Source organism: Athene noctua, chromosome 19, assembly GCF_965140245.1.
Source record: "Athene noctua chromosome 19, bAthNoc1.hap1.1, whole genome shotgun sequence".
Lineage (NCBI taxonomy): Eukaryota > Metazoa > Chordata > Aves > Strigiformes > Strigidae > Athene > Athene noctua.
In genome coordinates this window covers 5399726-5417611 of record NC_134055.1, presented here as the reverse complement: position 1 = coordinate 5417611, position 17886 = coordinate 5399726, and the positions used below count along the sequence as shown (strand labels likewise).

Genomic DNA, 17886 nt, shown 5'->3' with positions numbered 1-17886 from the left:
ACCCTCCATAATTTGGCTAAATTACATTCTGCTTGAATGACGACAAATTTCCTAAAACAAAAGCATTGACAACTGCAGTTCATAACTGCTATCATAATTAATAACCAACTTTCATTGGTTCAAGTTCTACAATTTATTCTAAAATTTACAACTGTTCACTTAAAAAAAGGTCAGCTTAAAGCAGTGTGTGGACTGAAGGCTAAGGAGGGTATAACTGTGATTACAGCAGCTGAAACTCTGCCCTAATCACACTTATCTTTCTTATCTACCAAAAGTATTTATAAAGCAATGATTACTGCACTAGGCCCCATCGCTGCTCTGAGTTAGTTCTGAACCAGCACCTTCGTGTTGCTGTAAGAAGTTTATACTGCTAGAGGTGTTGTCATTCTGCTGAGACAGAAAGCTAAGCTTCTCATCACTTAAAGTCATTAAAAAAAATAAACTATGACACTTCTAAAGAAGTAGGGGTGTTAACCCCAATGTCCTGGCCAAATTCCCAGCTTGACTAATTACAATGCGCCTTGAATAAATTCTTGCCACAGTTTCCGTTGGACATAGTATTGTTCTCGACTTCCTCTCCTACAATATTATGGAGTGCTGATGCACGCTCTTAAAGGCCCTGTCTGCACTGGAATGTGGTACCAGTCTACCCCAGGACCAGCTCTGCAGCAGCACATTGGGAACAAGCTATTGAAACCAGTTCCACCTGTCAGCTGAACCGCTAGGCAATTTGTAATTTTTATTTATTGATGTTCTGGCACCTCCTTCAGATGGAATTAACTTTGGGTACAGCCATCTGATAGGTACACTGGTACAAATCTGTCAGATCCAGGCGGTGACACCGGACTGGCCTCCACCAGCGGTGACACCTCACCAGACCCAAGCAGGGTCGGATGCACAAACACAATACACGCAAAGGTCATCTAAAGGCTTTTATTACCTCGTCGTCCCAGTGGGGGTTCCCCAACAAGTACCTGAGCGAGGTAAACAGCAAGCGAGGAGGTCCAAGGCACGGCGGAGCGATGGTCCATGGTGAGGAGCAGTGGGCGTGGGCTTAGGAAGTTTTTAGGTAAGAAAGCACAATAAATCTAGGTGACGTGATGGCTAGTGGAGAGCCTGGCAGGTGGACACCTAGAGGAAACCCAGCCAAGGACAACATAAGCAACAATATGCTACAATGTGAAATAGACATTTCTGCTGCCTGAACAAAGCATAAAGGGATTTATTATAAAGAATCTGGGAAATAGCTGCACTGACCTCCATTGCCTATCTCCTCGCCACCCTTCCGCATGCACCCGTACAAAATCCCAGACGCATTCATACATAAAACTCTTTAGTTTTTCTTTAAATGAACTAAATTTGCATCAGGAAATTAGCGAACTAAATTAAACGAACTTTCTAGATATCTACTATGATCATCTGAGCATGAGCGTGCCTAACAGCACAGGGCTGGAAAAGCATACTAAATGTGCCTGTTTAGTTCAGCTGGTGACCATAAACATCATAGTTTTCATATGGTCTGTTGCTTCAGAATTTCAGTGGACTTTTTCCAACTGGTGGTCCACAGATGATACTGTTTATTTTTGAAGCAGTCACTGAATACATATCCAACGCAGGTCTAGTATTTTAAGCAAAATACTTGATAGTTAATGGTAAAGCATTATTCACATTTTTCTGCAGTCACCGTTAGAGACTCTAAGGCTTTTTACCTAGAGCTATCATTATCTTTTAATATGTGTAACACAATGAGCTGAGGCCCAGAATCTCTGCTGGTGTTTGCTGGGTTAGCTCCACAGACCTTACTAACTGAAGCTCTTACTCTCATAATTCATGAATTTTAAAGGCACCTTGTCTTCAGGAAGAAGTACAAGATCAAGATTCAGAAGAACCTGATTCTCAGTTCTACCTTATGACCCCACAGGCTGATCACTCCCTCTTACTGCTCCATTTAGTTCTCCCACCTCCAAAACCAATGATACCCACTAATTTGACAAAAGAAGTACCAGAACAGATTTATATTGATAGGCCATGCTGAGCAGATTCATGTTAAACACCATTGTTCTACCATTTGAAAACACAAATATTTACCTTTCAAGTTTGTCCTTAATTTCCCCAGAAGCATGTCTCCAAACCCATATTATTTTAGAAGACAGAAACTGCAGTTTCAGAAAGTGGATGGTTTTATTTTTGTGCCATTACAAAAATGCCTTTTAACTTGTCAAATGATATGCTACAAATATCTTTGGCAGATGAATGAAACCAAGTTTCCTGTCATAGCTGCCAACTTCAAGGTTGAGATAATCAGATAAACCTTTAGTTTGCCTCTCCCAATACTTACAACAACATATGTTTGAAGCAATCCACATTTGTCTTACTTTTCCTATTGGGATTTGGAACAGCAAAGTATCAGACCACTATGCGACAAGTTTGCAAAACTCTAGATGTGGTCCACAATTATTACAGCCAACCTCTGCCCTCAACCTTCCTCAGGTTTCCCCCATCCCAGGTTAAATAGTCCCCAGTAGCTCTGCTTGTCTAAAGGTAAATGCAAAGTTTACATAAATAGTAACCAGCATCATCCTTAACGCCTGCTGGATCCAAAGCCTTCTTAGGGTACAAATTACCTGTTAGTTTATGGGAAAATAGGTAGGAAGTTTGTTTTGCTTGTTTTATTTCAGCAGTGTCAGTAATACTAGATTTACAGAACCGTATTATTTCGGACTGGGGACACCCCAAAAGCATGAATTTTTTCACGGTACTTTATAACTGAGAACACTGTCCCTTCAGATATAATCCTCAGTTTAAAAGCGGAAGCAATCCCTACAAACACACCTTTTATAAACTTTGTGTCTTATATAACTGTTTCCATTAATTTATTATCAGGATGTCAGTACAAACTGTTATTTTGATGATTCCTTGCCCCCATACTTCTGAAAGGGAAAGCAACTATAAACACAAGGGAGACTGACCTCAGTGATTTCCTCTGCTCAGACAGGAGCACAATGCGCTTAAACACCATGACTAGGAGAGGTGGACTGTTTAGAATTCCTCCAGCTGTAATCTATAGTAAAAACAAATAAACAAATACGTGACTACAAGACACGATAATTAATCCCTGCGTGAAGCCAACTGTTATCTCTAGTTCATAGATGGAGATACTAAAGCACACAAAGGCTCAACAACCTACCAAGTTCAAAACCCACCACTGAGAGCCAAGACCACAGTTCGGGAGGCCATGTGTTTGGCCCGTGAAGTTTTTTTTTATTTCCCCCCCCCACACACTTCTGGCTATAAACCGGATACGGTTCGGCCAAGGGCAGGCAGCCTGAAACGCACCCATTTGGTCAGGCCAGTTGCACAAGAGTTGGCACAAGCAGACGCCCCCCGCCCCCCCGGTCACCCCCCGTAGCTGAGCTGCTCCCGGCAGCGAGGCAGCTCCCCTCAGGGGTGTCGTGTCCCCCCCCCCCAGCTGTCCTGTCCCAAACCCACCTGCCCCCAGGCCTCTCCCCTGCCCGCTCTCTCCATCTCCCCACCCGTGTCCAGGCCCCACCTGTCGTGTCCCCAAACCCTCCTTCTCCCCGCTCCCCCCCAGAGCGCCCAGCCAAGCCTCCCCATTCCCCCTCCACCCCCCGCAGCCCCCCCGCAGCCCTTAGGGCGTTCGCAGCAGGCACCCCCCCCCATCTTCTCCCTCAGGCCCCTCTCCCCTCTGCCCGCGGGGTTCCCCCAGACCCTCCCCTCGGTCCCTCCCGCCCCCCGATTTCTCGCCTCCTCCCTCAGCAGCCCCTCGCCCTGACAGCCCCCCCAGCGCCCTATCGCCCCCCCACACTGCCCCTCGCTCCCCCAGCCCGCCGCGCCATGTCTGCCCCTCCGCCGCCCCCTCACGGCTCCGCCCCCCCCTCCTCCTCCTCCTCCTCTTCCTCCTCCCCCCCAACCGCCGCCCCCCGCCCCTCCCGCGGTGAGGCAGGCGGGCGGGGGGGGAGAGGGCGGCGAAGTCTCGCGAGAGGGGCGGGTGGGGGCCGTTGGCTGCGGGCAGCGCGGAGCGGCGGCGACGGAGCAGCCGGAGCCCGGGTGGCGCTGAGGGGAGGCGGCAGCAGGCGGGCAGGCAGCTCTCCCGGCGCGGCCCGGCCCGGCCGAGGGACCCGCTCCGCCGCGGCAGGCACGGCCGGCGCCGCCCGCCCTCCCGCACGCCGTGCCCCCGCGGCGCGGCCTGGCCGCGGCTCGGCGAGCGGGGCCCAGGCGGTGGCGGCGGCCGTGGTGGTGGCGGCGGCGGCGGCTGGGCGCTCCGCCGCGCCTGCCCTGCCATCTTAGGTGCCGTGCCCCGCCGCCTTTGTGCCCGCCGCGCCCGGGCACCCGTGGGGGCCGGGCCCGACGCCCCTCCGGGGGCGCCTCCCCCCGCGGGGCCGCCGCCCCTTGCCCCGCTCCTCCTCCTCCTCCTCCTTCTCCTCCTCCTCCGCCTCCTCCTCCTCCTCCTCCGCGGGGGGCCGACCGGCGCTCCCAGCCCGGCTGCGGCGGAGGGTAAGGCGGGCATCGCGGCGGGGGGCTCGGCCGGGGCGGGTCGGCGGCGGGGGCGCCCCCGGGAGGGGTGAGGGAGGAGGTGGAAGCGGGGAGGAGGGGGGGGGCGGGCGGCCCGGTGGGGCCGGCGCCTCCCCCGCCGCGCTCTGCGGCACTGCCGCAGGACTCGGGGCTGCTGCCTCGGCCCCGGCGGCGGCGGGGCTGAGCACCGGCGGGGGAGCGGGAGGCGAAATGGCGCTTCCCTCGGAGGGGCGGCCGCCGCCGGCGGGGTGTTCCCCGCGGCCGCCGCTGTCAGGGGCCGCCCGAGGCCTAGGGCTGGGGCAGGGCTGCCGGTTCCCCCCCGGCCAGGCGTGCCCTGCGCCTCGGTCCTTTTTGTCTGCGCGGCTCCGGTGGGCTTCGTCGGCCGAGCCCCGAGCCCCCGGGGGCTGGGGGTCCCTCAGAGACCGCCGCGGATTCCTGCCCCCCTCCCCCCCCCCCCCTTTTTTTTTTTTTTTTTTTCCTTCCCCCGAGCTCTCTTCCCTACCCCTCGCTCCTCCCCAAGTGGTGAGTTTTCAGTGTAAATACCATTTTGTTCGGTGCTGGTGTGGGATTCGGATGAAAGTGACCTATTTTAAAGACCTTTTATTGCTTCCCCACAGCAATGCATGTGGCGGCCGATTCCGTTAGCCAAATAGCGTTTCCCAACCATTTTAATTTGTCAGATTAAAACATCTCATGGAGGCTAGATTTCTGTAACCCGCGTGTGGGTATGTCCTTAGAAATACCGTTCAGTCTGCTTTGCTGCAAGCATCTTTGGAACATTACAGTTCACCTTTGTCACTGTGAAAGCAGAAATAAATATAAAGGCGATACCTGGGCGCCTGTAACATGCAGTTATACCATTGTGTTGGGCGCGGTACAAGAAATGGGGGGGGGGAGAACCAGGGATTAAAATGGTTGTTGTCAAATGTAGATCTTTATGTGCCTTAGGAAAAATGACAGAACGGTATTGGCCTTGAGGACTTCAGTTTATTTTCTTAGCAAAATGCTTCGTGTTTATCGTCTTGTCTCTGCTGCTTATCATGGTATGGAGTATTTCATTAGGTGGCATTTTAGTGGGTGAGTTGGTTAAATAGCAGTTGCCTTAACTAGTTGAACAAATTGTGTCCTTCACCTTTGACTATTGCATTTTGAGAGCCCTTACAGCAGTGTGTCCATGCATGCCAAGGGCGGATTAATAAGATGTTACCTAAAGGTTTGGATGTTATTGATTCCTTACTATTAATGCTATTTATAGTGCATTTGACATGGCTCTTGTTTTATGTATTTGGATAAAGGTTATCATCTTGGAATGCTTCAAATGAAATGTTCTCAAAATATCACCCCTAATATTATACGTATATATTGTTGAATAGTATAATTCAGATCTTCACTGTCTGAAAAATAGCATTAGTAGATAGCACATCATAATAGCGAAAACACAGTGGAAAACTGTGATATATTTTGACACTAGTGAAGGTTCATTTTCATATTTCAGTATTACAGAATAGCAACTTCCGTTGCAATAAATATGATTTTAGATAACGTTTTTCTCTACACTACTTCGAGCCTGTGTTTTCCTTGCCTTTGTGCCTGTTCATAGCAAGCGTGTCATAGTTTTTGCTACTTATGTCCAAGGGCAAACCTAATCAACGATTGGTTTGAGCCTTCATGTTAGATTCTCCACAACATTGGCCTAGTTCTGACTGGTGTGTTTGCCATTTTTAGGACTTCTCTTCCTTTTATCTGAAGACTGAAACACATTGATAAACTTGAACCTTAATTTGTCCTTTGAACTTGAGAGAATGTTTTTCTCCTCTGTTAAGAATGTCTCGCTGAAGAGAAAGTGATTCTGGTAGAACAGCTTAAATTAAATTTAATCCTGTTGAAACACAACTGCCTGAAGTAAAAACTCCTTGGATAGTTTGATTTTATCTTTTTTTCCTTTTTAACGGGACTGAAATTAAGTGCTGCATGTAGAGGACCAGATGTTGGCGTTAAAATTATATACAGATAAGGTGACTTAGGCCTCAAGTTAGACTATTAGAAAAAGTTATCTATCATATGTCCTTCTGTTAAATTCTGGTGTAAGCTAGGCTGGAGAATTTTAAATGTTTACTTCCATCCAAATAACATGTCCATTTGTGCAGCTTTCATCTTTGCCTGTCTATTACAATTCATGTTTTTGTCACCAGAATAGCATATTTTTAATGAGTTGTAAGAGCCTCAGTTTTTATGCTTAGTGAGTGAGATACATTAGAAGAGAAGTAAATATCACACTAATAATTACATCTTCAGATGTATCCTAGTAGTGGATTTCCTGTAATGAGGCTGTTTTGTAGAGAACAATAGATAGGGCCGTGAATTCAGAGATTTGTTTTAAAGATGTTGTAGGTAGCTGACTCTGCAGTAGTGAGTTCTACTTGGACACAACCGTTGCATACTCAACAGGAGCTTTAGGTGGTTTTCAGGTGCTAATGCTCCTTCTAGCAAAGACAGACTGGATGTACTACTGCTGTTGTCTCTTATCTCCTCTGCAAGGATATACTCCTGATCTAACTTAATAGAGACTACAGTCATTTGCAAAACATGCCTCATATAAATTTATTTGACAGTATAGATGTTTTGTCAAATAACAAAATGTTTAGGGTTGATCTGACTCTTTGTGATCCAGAAGTGGTAAGGAAGCTATGGTAAATATCACTGTTATTCCCTTCTTACTGTATTTTGGAGAACACTTCTGTAATCACTAAGATCTGATCTTAAAAGCATTTTCAGTTGTCTTTCTGTTCATGTTAAAATCACGTCAACAACCTATTGTTACGTTGAAGTGCACACTAGAAACTATAAAAATCTTTGGTATTACCAGTGGTGACCCAGCCTCTTGTCTTCTGAATTACAATGGTTATGGGTGGCCATTACATTTTTCCTGTTCAGGTATGCTATGTAGTGTGAAGGTATGTAATTTAGTTCCTTTTGTGAACCTGGACAAAGAGAAGAGCTTAACTTCAACTCTGGACTAGAATCACGTCTGAATTAGAAAGTTACCTTGGGTCTGACAGCAGGGCTTCAGTTATGGGGAACACCGATTTCCTCCCTCAGTTAACCATGTTTGAGACAAGGTTGCTTATAGCAGTACACAGAGGGATGATTTAATAACTTTTGAGACCGATGGCTGTTCTTTCTTTTGTAACTCTTGAATGTGTCTTTGCCACAAGCTGCTCATTCTTGACCATCATGACAGAGGGTGAAACCTCGTGGCCTTGTGCTCGCTGGTGAGTTCCTGTTATGCTGGAAGTTGATTTAGGTGCGTGGTCCTGTCCTCCACCTGCTTTTCTGTGTATGTCATTCCACTGGTTCTGGTCTTTGGTCCTGCACTGAACCACACCAGCAGAAAGCTAACCTAAGGAAAGATGGAAAGAGTTTTGTGCCAGCTTGGTGATCTGAAATGTCTCGGTGCACATTTAGGTGATGTTAGAGACAGCCCAGGGGATTGGGCTGCGCCACGACAGCCAGCAATTAGATCAGTTCATGCTGCTGTGGAACCACAGCTTGCTCAAAGAGAAATGTTTGGAGGCAGAGGTGGCTGGTGGCACTTGGCACTTTTTCCTAAACTTGTAGTAGTTAGGTTTCAGGATTCTTTGTTTTCATTGTTCTTTAACATGCTGAGATGTAGCTCATAATACATTGATTTCTGTGTAGAGAAGAGACTGGAAAAAATCCAATGGATAAAGGGTCAGAAAACCACTAATCCCCTCATGTGAAGTTCCAGAGGGAGCTCAGCTGTGCAGAGCTGCGAAGCAGAGTCCTCCCTGTGAAAGCAGAAGTTAAAATATAAAAACATGAAATCAGAGGTGGAGTGCAAAGTGTCTGATGGGAAAAAAGTGTGCACAAAACAGGAGGAAAGGATGGAGCGCTGTTTAAAAGCACAGTTGGCTTTTAGACACTCTATTCCCTACTCCTTGTCTAAGTGCTCATTTACAGTACAAAACATGGAGGAACGAATAAATTCTGAAGGCCCTTAGAAACGCAATGGGCATTAGGCAGCACAATGGATGCTCCAAACAGGGTTTCTTAAAGCAGTTTTTAAACAAATAATTGGTGATCACTGGAATGACAGTATATATTTTTTTTAATTGCCCAAGGGAGGCCACTGAGAACTTTTAATACTTTATCAGAAATTAGTATGTTGTTACTGTTGACATTTGTTTTTTTTTCTTGACATCCTGATAAATCTTGGTTTCTTTGCCAGAAGAAAAGGCAAGGTAGCCACTGTAAACATAGCATGAAATTATCAAAGCAGCAATAAGTTTTATCTGAAAGTTTAATTGGAGTTTGCTGAACCCAGCTATGCAGAGTTAGTTATGCACTTACATGGTAGCTTGAAGATGAGGTTTTCCTTCTCTTAGGGGTATGGTGAGGACAGTCCAACAGACATTCTGAGTGATGGTGGTGATGCCTTCTTAACATGAGCGGACAGTAGCTAATAGTTTTGCCTGTTGTATTGCTTGGCTAGAAACAGCTGTGATTTTTCTCTAGGGGTCAGGATGGGGTGACAGTGTGAGATTTACATATTGAAAAATGTCCTTACAATGGAAAAGGCTAGAGATGTTTTGTTTTGGGGAAAACTTAGATCTTGAGGAAAGAAGTAAAAATCTCAGAACTCTAAAGCTGGCAGGCTCTGCAATTTTCTATGCCTGTGATCTTCTACTGACCCTTATTACACTCCTGGCTACAGCCATGCAAATATTTTCTTTAGAGTGAGATGTAATTTTATAAAAACAGTTTTCTCCTACGCTCATCAAGTGTAGTGTGTTTACAGGGCAGCCTTCTATCAGAATGTGGGTGAGTGGTGCTTGTGAATTTAGTTGGAAGCTTTGCTTCGTGTCAGTGATGTCAAGCCATACTTGAAAAGTAAATTTTGATGTTTAATCTTGGAGATTCTTGCTTATAGCTTTCAGACCAAAAGCCAATGTGTATTATACTGCAATTCTTAAAAGGTGAATAAAGTTGCTTTCAGGCTTTCACTTAGTTCAGCTAAACTTCAGAACCCCTCTTTCTTCCCTTTAGTCTACTGCCATTCACTGAACATCAGCAGACACAGTTTCTTAGGAGTTAGACCCTTTAGGATCAGTCCCTCCTCTTTGCATTGCTGGTTCAGCTTCGGTTTGTTCTGGTCTGGATGATTTCTAACCTGTGGAAAGCTCTGGGATCCAGGAGCATGGGAAAGTGGAATATGGGAATGCAACTATGTTAAAAGAGTAGGGAACATTTCTTGTAACAGTTTTTGGCTTGTTCCCCATCCATGTGTTCAGCCTGTTTTCCAAGCATCCAGCAACCCTTCCTCTTTGACATACCACTACTCAAAGGCAGTAACAGACTCATGAGCCTGTTCCCAGAGAATTGTTGTACTGGGATTTCTTGGAAAGAATCGCATGTGGTATTGCACATGTTTGTTATTTTTGCCTCCTTCCCCCTTCTTAATATGCAATTCTTATTTCCCGCCTCAGTCCCCTTTTAATTGGTGACGGTCACTCCCTCCCCCAGCCGAGGAGATGAGAGGAGAGGTTATTTTTGCTAATGCTGTTTCTCAAATAGGCCACGGGTATACAGTAAGTAGTGCAGTAACTTTCTCCATGGGAAACCATCAGTTATTAGGATTTCTCAAGCTGCGTCTCGGTGGCAGGGCAACATGTTTCTTCTTTAGTTCTGGCTTGCAGTTGTCAGTAGCATTAGCTCCTCCCAGTTCCCACTTCCTTGTAACCCAATCTGAATAAAGATCATGGGATTTGAATGTGCCTTGCTTTGCTGCTGCTCTGAATGTTCAGGTTGTCTCTGAGTTCTTCATAAACTGTACACTGTGATCTTCACTTTTTGGCTTTGCCTGTTCCAAAGAGCAGTTGACAGTTGTTAAAATCAGTTCTGGGCCAGCCATGATTTGATGCGATTAAACTGTGTTAAATATGTTCCAGAAATGTTTCCTGGCCTAGATAGCAAACTAGTTAAGCTCTGCTTTTGAAATCTATTTATGTACAATTTGGCCCTGTACCCCTAGGTAAGCTGTCTACCTCTTCAAGGATCATACAGAGCACAGGATCTGTGCACAGCAGATCATCTTCTGCCTTTAAATCCACTTCCCTCCCACATCTCCTTGGGCTTTTTTATTACTCTTTGCATATCAAAGTCTTGTCTTTAGAATTATGTACCGGACTAACTGTAGTAATGTGGTTTCACCACCCTGTACAGACTAACTGTGTTGCAGTGATACGATTTTTCCCTGGCATCAGCTGAACTGGTACAAACCCTACTTTATATCCTAGTATGCAGGTAAGCTCCTAGATTGAGGTTTCTATGAAGGTCTGCAACTTTAATTAAAGAAAAGGGTAACCTAGGCCTTGACAAAATTTCATGCTGGCTTCTAGAAATGCATATCAAAGTTGGGAAGGAAATAATGATACATTTCAGAGGCAGTCCTTTGCTAAGAATGCCAAGCTCCATTTTTATTATAGGTTAATTGCCATATAGACAAACCCTGAACTCTTACCTGGGTTTTTGGCTTAATTTTCCTTCTTTCCTTTCCACGCAAAACCCCCTCTAACCTATGCTTTGAAGTATTTAAAACTAGGTTAGTCTCTGGCTGGAGGTGTGTGGTAGAACCTCCTGTTAAATCTTGCTGGGACCTGCCCGTTTTGCAGCAAGAATGCAGGCAAACCCATCTGAATGCTGATCATCTGTCCTTTGTGGAGGATGGAAGATTATTTTTCCTTCATTTGACACAGTACAGGGCAAAGGAATCTTGGAGCATCTCCATTCCAAAAGCCATGTCAAGTGCCCAGAGCCATACAAGCACTAGTTTGTACCTATGGAGGTGGGAGAGGATGCTTGGTCTGAGTTTAGTTGATTGCATGACAATCACTGGAGATATTTCCTTCTCCCACTCTCAGAAGATGTTGCTGTGAGCTGCTGGCTCAGAAGTTGACCACATTCTTACCAGATCAACCTGCACAGCAGTCCTGAACTGACCAGAGCCTTCAAAATTTCACAGTGTTGCTGCCTGCAAAGACTTGAGTACAGGGTCCCAAACACTAAACCAATCCGTGCTTAAGAGGTCAATATGCATGCTTTTAATCCAAAATAAATCGTTAGGGAAGAAGCAAGTTCTCATCCTCACCGTTACCTTTGATTTCATTGCAATACTGATGTTTTACATTTGTTTGCAGAAACAAGACTGGGCAAAAGATTTGTTCCATATTTGTCAATAGCAAGCAGAGCGCTTTGGATACTAGACTAACATGAAGATAGTTTACTTGTAAAGAATGTGATTTACCTTCACTAGCTCATAATTAGTGACAAAACCATAAAGAACGTTTAAATAATTATTTGCTAGTTTATTAAAAAAGATTTGAGGTGTGGTTTTTGATGCACTCTGTTTTTTAAAAAAAATTGGAAAAGTCCATATTTTCAAAAATGTTTTAATGGTAGGTGCTTTTTCTTAAATAGCCCCTATCTCTGGAAAATATCAATTCACACATTATTTTAAATATCTTATATTTCCCCTGCTGTAGGAATTGGTAATTGTGGACGACGGTGCAGGTTGGGCATTGCACGGGGCTCTGGAGTCTTTCCACAGTGGCTGGTCCAGCACCAGGGTGTATGATCCTCATTTGAATAGTCTTCCCATTGCGTTCTCTGGTATTGAAAATTAATTACTATAGTGACTATAAATTGGTCTGATCACTATGCTTTTTGTAGGTATTACAGATATTTTTATGTTTAAATAGGAATAGCTATCATTAATATTAATATGATGAGAAATGAAATATTAATACACAAATAGAAATTTAAGAAAGATGTAACACAGAAAGATTATCTTACACGTGTGATGTTTTTATACTTTTCTCTGAGTTGGCAGGATAATAATAGTAATTCCCAGTTCTGAATTTCATCCATAAATCTCAAGGTATTTTAAATGGATGATGAATGCATATTTCTTTTTCACATTTATAAGGTGGGATACTGAAGCGCAGGTGGAGGAGTGAATGATTTGTCCAGCGTAGCTGGTGACAGAGGTGGAAGAATTTTGTCTCCTTAGTCCCTAATGAACATCTGCCCAGCAGGACCTCAGTACCTCCCAGGTTCTAAAGTAGAAGCAGGAGTGTACAAGACAATGCATTGTCTGTGGGGACACAGCACAGACCTCAGAGTTCAGCAGCACCACTGTCCCAGATCTCTTCCTAAAAGTCTGGCTGACCTACTAATCATGCAGAAGATTGGGTTTTTTTGTTTCATCATATGAGAGCATTATGTAGATTTTTCTTACCATAATGGCAATTTGATGCTGTTCATGAATGTGCTGGCTAAATCTTGAAATTTGTAGTGTTATATGTTACTTTGATGTGACTTGTTGCTGATTTTTGTTAATAAAAATCATCAGCATAAATATGTTACTATTACTAAATTTGTAATATTCTATGTTACTTTGATGTGACTTGCTGCTGGTTTTTATTTTTGAATAAATTTGAAAGGGGCCTTTAATGCATTGTAGACCAGTCCCTGAACTTGATGAACAACAAACTCAGTCTTTTCATTTTGGGAGTCAGTCACACACAGAGATAACTGGGGACTGCTCACCTAAGTTAAAAATATTCTTGTGCATATATAATTGCAAGACTTGGGAATTGTTTGTACATCTTTATGGAATCTGTGGAGGCAGAGTGTATCCTTTTATCCTGTTTGTGCAGTCCCTACTACAGCTGAATCTCACATCTTCTTAAGGGTCTAGTTATTGTGTAGTGCAAATGCATGCTGCTGTTTTCTGTAAAAAGCTGAAAGCATTCTCACCTGATACACTAGGAACGAAGAAGAGTTCCGAGCCCCCGTACCTGCCAGGAATCTGTAAGCATTGCCAGGCGAGTCATTGCTCAGCTCATCACAAGTAACTTTCATCTGTTCTAGATTCTACTTTAGCTGTCTCTGCAGAGAAGTTTATGGTGTTGGTATTCATTTAAAGCATATCTATGCAGTAAAATCGCAGGGGCTTGTTTGAAATAATAAAACTAAAGATTTTGTTGCTTCAGTCATGTTATTTCAAAACTAGGATAACCCCAAATAAAGCATAAAAACCTTGAAATTAGTCCTTGTGTGATAGTGCTCAATATTTTGGGACCTTGGTTTTCTGAGCAGTTTTTGTTGGATGTTGCCGCAGCCATGGAGTATGAAACTTAGCAAGTTTTATCCAAGATCTGATTTCAGCTTTGGAACTCATGCTACCTGTGCTGGTTTGAAATAGTTTGTACCTGTTTATCACGCGCATTGCAAAATCTACCTACCTATTTACATAGGTGTTGGGGAAACAAGGATGATACAGGCTAGCATGAGTGGTACGGAGAAGCATGAGTGGAAGCAGAGCATGGTGTGAGTTGTGATTCTACTTGTCTGCTTATTTTCTGGTTTGGAGGCATCGAGCACCTGCTGATTTAGGGGTTTTCTATATGTGATTTCATGCCTGTGATTAGCATTTCTAAGGACATGACACATACGGTCTCACCAGTAAAATACGTTCTGTAAATACATAAACAGAAAATTACAGAGATGGTCATTGTCCGTCTGTCCTGACTAGTTTCAAGAGTTAAGCCAACAGGACTCAGCATGCTTCATTGGGCCCATCCGATATAACAGATATCAGACTTCAAACTTAGGAGTAAAATTCCTTCTCTGAGTGGGGTTCCCACCTCCTTTTGATACTTCCTTAATGGCAGTTGCTTGTCTCATTTTCTTTCTTTTTAATCACTGGGGCAGGAGACAGAGATATTTAGATAGCGTATTCTAGCGTCTTACCATTTTACTGTTTAAAGTCTTAAAGTCAAACAACGTAGACAACTTCAGCTTCTTCACAGAAATCTGTAATTGCATTCTATCTGAAATCAACCATTCGTTATGCCAGAATTTTTCAAGGTAGATGAACAGTAATAACAGGACTTGTAAGGTCTGGGGAGGTGTGAGAGATCCTGTATGATGGTGTCTTTAAAAAATCTTTTTCTGGACAAAATCTGGAGATGATACCTGGTTGGTGTTTTTGTTGGAGCATTTCCCTTTCATCGCAAGGCTGTTTGTTTTGCTGCTTTGAGAAATTATTAGTATTCTGTCTGAATTGAGCAGGCTGCTAGTAGTGATTAGCTTGTGCCTAAGGTGGAGATGGCAATCTCCTTAATTTCATATTTAATTACCAAAAAATCACAGCAAAGAGCTGTTGAATGATTTGTCACCATTGTGTTGTTTAGTAGCTATCACCGGAGCCATGTGACCACTGGTTGTTTAATATCTTCCCCTTCTATAATTCTGGTTTTTTTTCCTTTGCTGTTTTTTTTTTTGTTGTTGCTGTTTAAAATTAAGTCACAAATTGTTAGGGGCAAGGAAAATGGTCATGTACCCTCTAGTTTGGTGTCTCGAATCTCCAAGAAGCATCTTGGAAATTTGTTTCCAAGATTTTGCAGATATTCCTCACTTATTTCTGAGCTTGCCAGTCATGTCAATATGTTGAGTTCAGGTATTACATGAAGGATAAATCTCCGTGTGACGCAGAGCAGTCAGTGCACATGTTCTAGCACAGGCCTCTCCTGAGTTTTAATAAATACAGACAAGGTATGAATGCCTCCTCGCTGCAAGAGGCGTGTTTTTCTCCTCTGCAGGTGCTACCTTCTGCATGCATACACATCTAGCAATTTCTGTCTCTGGTGTAGCATATGCACTTGCTCTGCAGGAAAGATGCTTTTTAGAATGCTTACCTCATATGGAAGAAATAACTTTATAAAGGCTTTAAGAGCAGTTTTCCGTTTACAACGACTTAAACATGCTATGCTTTGCTTTGTTTCATCATGGTGAAAGCCACCTGCCTGTATAACTTGAAACCAATAATAAAACAGGCATAAACAAGCATAAAACAAAGCACTGTTCAAGGTATCTTTATAGGCAAACAGTAACTAAACACCTTTTAACTTGATTCTGCTTGGCCTGGAAAGCAGTAGGACTGTCACCTTCCCCATTTTCACGGGCTGTTCCCATGGTCCAGGGGTCTAAAGGGAAAATTATTTTACCCCTGGACACCTTGAGTTTTGTGTTGTCCAAAGGGTAACAGCCAGGAGCAGAGCCGCTGTTCTGAGCTCTTGTTGGAGGGAGAGCTGCTTCCCTCCTGTTTGGGTTTTGCTTTTTTTGTAGGTGTGATGTCATCATTCTGCGAGGTCTGCGCCGCCGCGTCCTCCAGGAAAACAAAACAGGGGAACGAGACCTGAATGTCAAATGCAAAAAACAAGTAGATCTGATTCTTCCTCTCTTCCCTCCCCCTTTTTCTTTGAAAGGGGCTTTCAAGCTGACTTTATACAACAGGAATTAGCTTAATAGAAAAAAGGGAGCGAGAGAAGCAGTTATTTCTTTTCAGTTCTTACTATCAAGTTCTCAAAAATAACTTCTTCCTGCCTTGCTGGAGGATGTCACGTATAGTATGTGCCAGATGCAAATACACGGGCATTTTGTAAAAATCCAAGTCCTGCTTGCTTCGGGGTTCTCTTTTCTTTTAATGTTACCTTTCTCTGTTTTTTGCTGTTTTGGAGATATTTAAATAAGCACTGCACAGTGACTTGTCATCACGCTCGTGCTGGTTACTACTACAGAACAGTCCCATACGCTTCAGATGTTTGTATAAATGTCATGGTAGTACTAACAGCAGATGTCCACCAAGGTTACTGTTGGGCTCTGGCCAGGGTCAGAGGAGCAGCCAAAACCAACTGCAGGAGTGATATAACCAGGCTGATTTTGTTCAAGCCTGTGAAATTTAATGTAAGAGTGTATCCGAGCTCTTCTTTCTTTAGAGGAGCCCTTTTGTGGCCTAGCAGCAGCTGGGTTTCATGCAGCTTGTTAGCTATACTGAGCAATATGGTTCATGTAAATAGGGATAGGTTCATTCTTTTTTTAAGGTTAGAGATTTAGATATTCAATCACTCAAAATGACTTTGCAAAATAATCTGCAGAGAGGCTTTTTTAGGTATGTGGAGGCCATAAACTGAGTATTGGTTGTGAGAAGACAGGCTGGTGGTCTCTGAGAAGCTCTCCAGATGTAGGAAGAACTTCTGGGCAGGGAGCAACGCTGGAGCTGATATTCTTTGCCCCGTTGTGTTCAGGAACCTTAATTACTTCTTGGTTGCTCTTTATAGCTTGCATCCAAAAAGTAAATACTGTTTTCTGGCATGGCATGTTGAGCTCTCAGTAGCTCCCTGTCCAGCTGGGCTGCATGGGTGATCTGCATGCATGATGAGGGAGCAGTTCTTGCTTTTTACTCGGTTGTTAGGGCAGTATCTGCCCAAGGTATCAGGAGGTTGTCCTACTTTCCCAGCTCAAAAATCCAAGATCCTTAACTTGTAAAATGGACACTTGACTTCCCTTTGATTGTTAGCCAACAGGAGCAGTCAGCAGATAGATCTTATTTTAATAAAGGAAATGTTGCCTGAAACTTTTTTCTTTTTTTCTTTTTCTTATTTGTCTGTTCCTACTGACAAACAAAAGGCCTAGTCTGTTATTCCAAACTGCTGAAAAAGAGGCTTCAAATTGCCAGGTATGAAATTATGCTGCTTGTTCAGTTACCAGTAGGAAACGGCATGTGAGATGTTTCAAAACCTATGAAGGAAGAAGTTCTTTATATGTGTGAGTTTAGTATTCATAAAAGGTGTCAGATTGACAGCCTTGGAGATTGTGGAGATTGGAATTTTATTTATCCCTAGAGTAGGTGCAGTGCAGACTGCAATAGTGCAAAAATCTGCTGTATTATTCTGCTCTTAGACCCTACTAGTGCCCTTCACGGGCAGCCTCTAGGGGCAAGGAGCTCCTTTTTTCTCTGTGCCTCTTCAAATAGTTGGCTGCCAGAAAGAAGGTGGGTTTTTTGTGTGTGAAATGGGTGTTTGTCTCCTGAAATCTAAACAGATGTGAAAGGAATTTGGTAACATCTACCTCTAAACAGCCACTGGAGCAGAGGCAGCCTTCAGCCCCCATGTTCTCTGGTTGTATGCAGACTGGTAGTCTCAAGTCAGAAGATGCTGATGGTCAGGATTCTGTTATTCACTGACTTGGATGTTCTTCTGCAAAGGTTTAACACTCTGTCTTGTGATAAATGTAAATTATATTGAGATAAAAGATTATAAAATCAGGTAAATAATACTGCTCCTTATTTTAATAGACTGAACACTGGGTGAGACTTGTAAAAGAAATACAGACCTTACGTATTTAATGGTTGGCATAAGAAACGGGATGTCAGACCTTTCTTTTCTTGCTGTGAACTTGCGCCGTCTTGGACAGGTCACCCCTTAGTCA

General features: G+C 43.8%; 1 protein-coding gene and 1 long non-coding RNA gene across 2 annotated transcripts in view; one reads left to right on the top strand and one right to left on the bottom strand.

The window, feature by feature from the left end:
* Positions 1-948: 948 nt before the first annotated feature.
* LOC141968394 (uncharacterized) lies at positions 949-3423 on the bottom strand. Its single transcript, XR_012634858.1, has 3 exons — positions 3188-3423; positions 2970-3061; positions 949-1131 (listed from the first exon to the last, which is right to left on the bottom strand). It is a non-coding gene; the product is annotated as an uncharacterized LOC141968394 (long non-coding RNA).
* Positions 3424-4249: 826 nt separating this feature from the next.
* TAOK1 (TAO kinase 1) overlaps positions 4250-17886 on the top strand; it is a 72255-nt gene continuing 58618 nt past the window's right edge. Inside the window, exon 1 of the mRNA XM_074923201.1 lies at positions 4250-4515. The gene's annotated coding sequence lies outside the window, so the exon portion shown is untranslated. The remainder of the gene's footprint in view (positions 4516-17886) is intronic.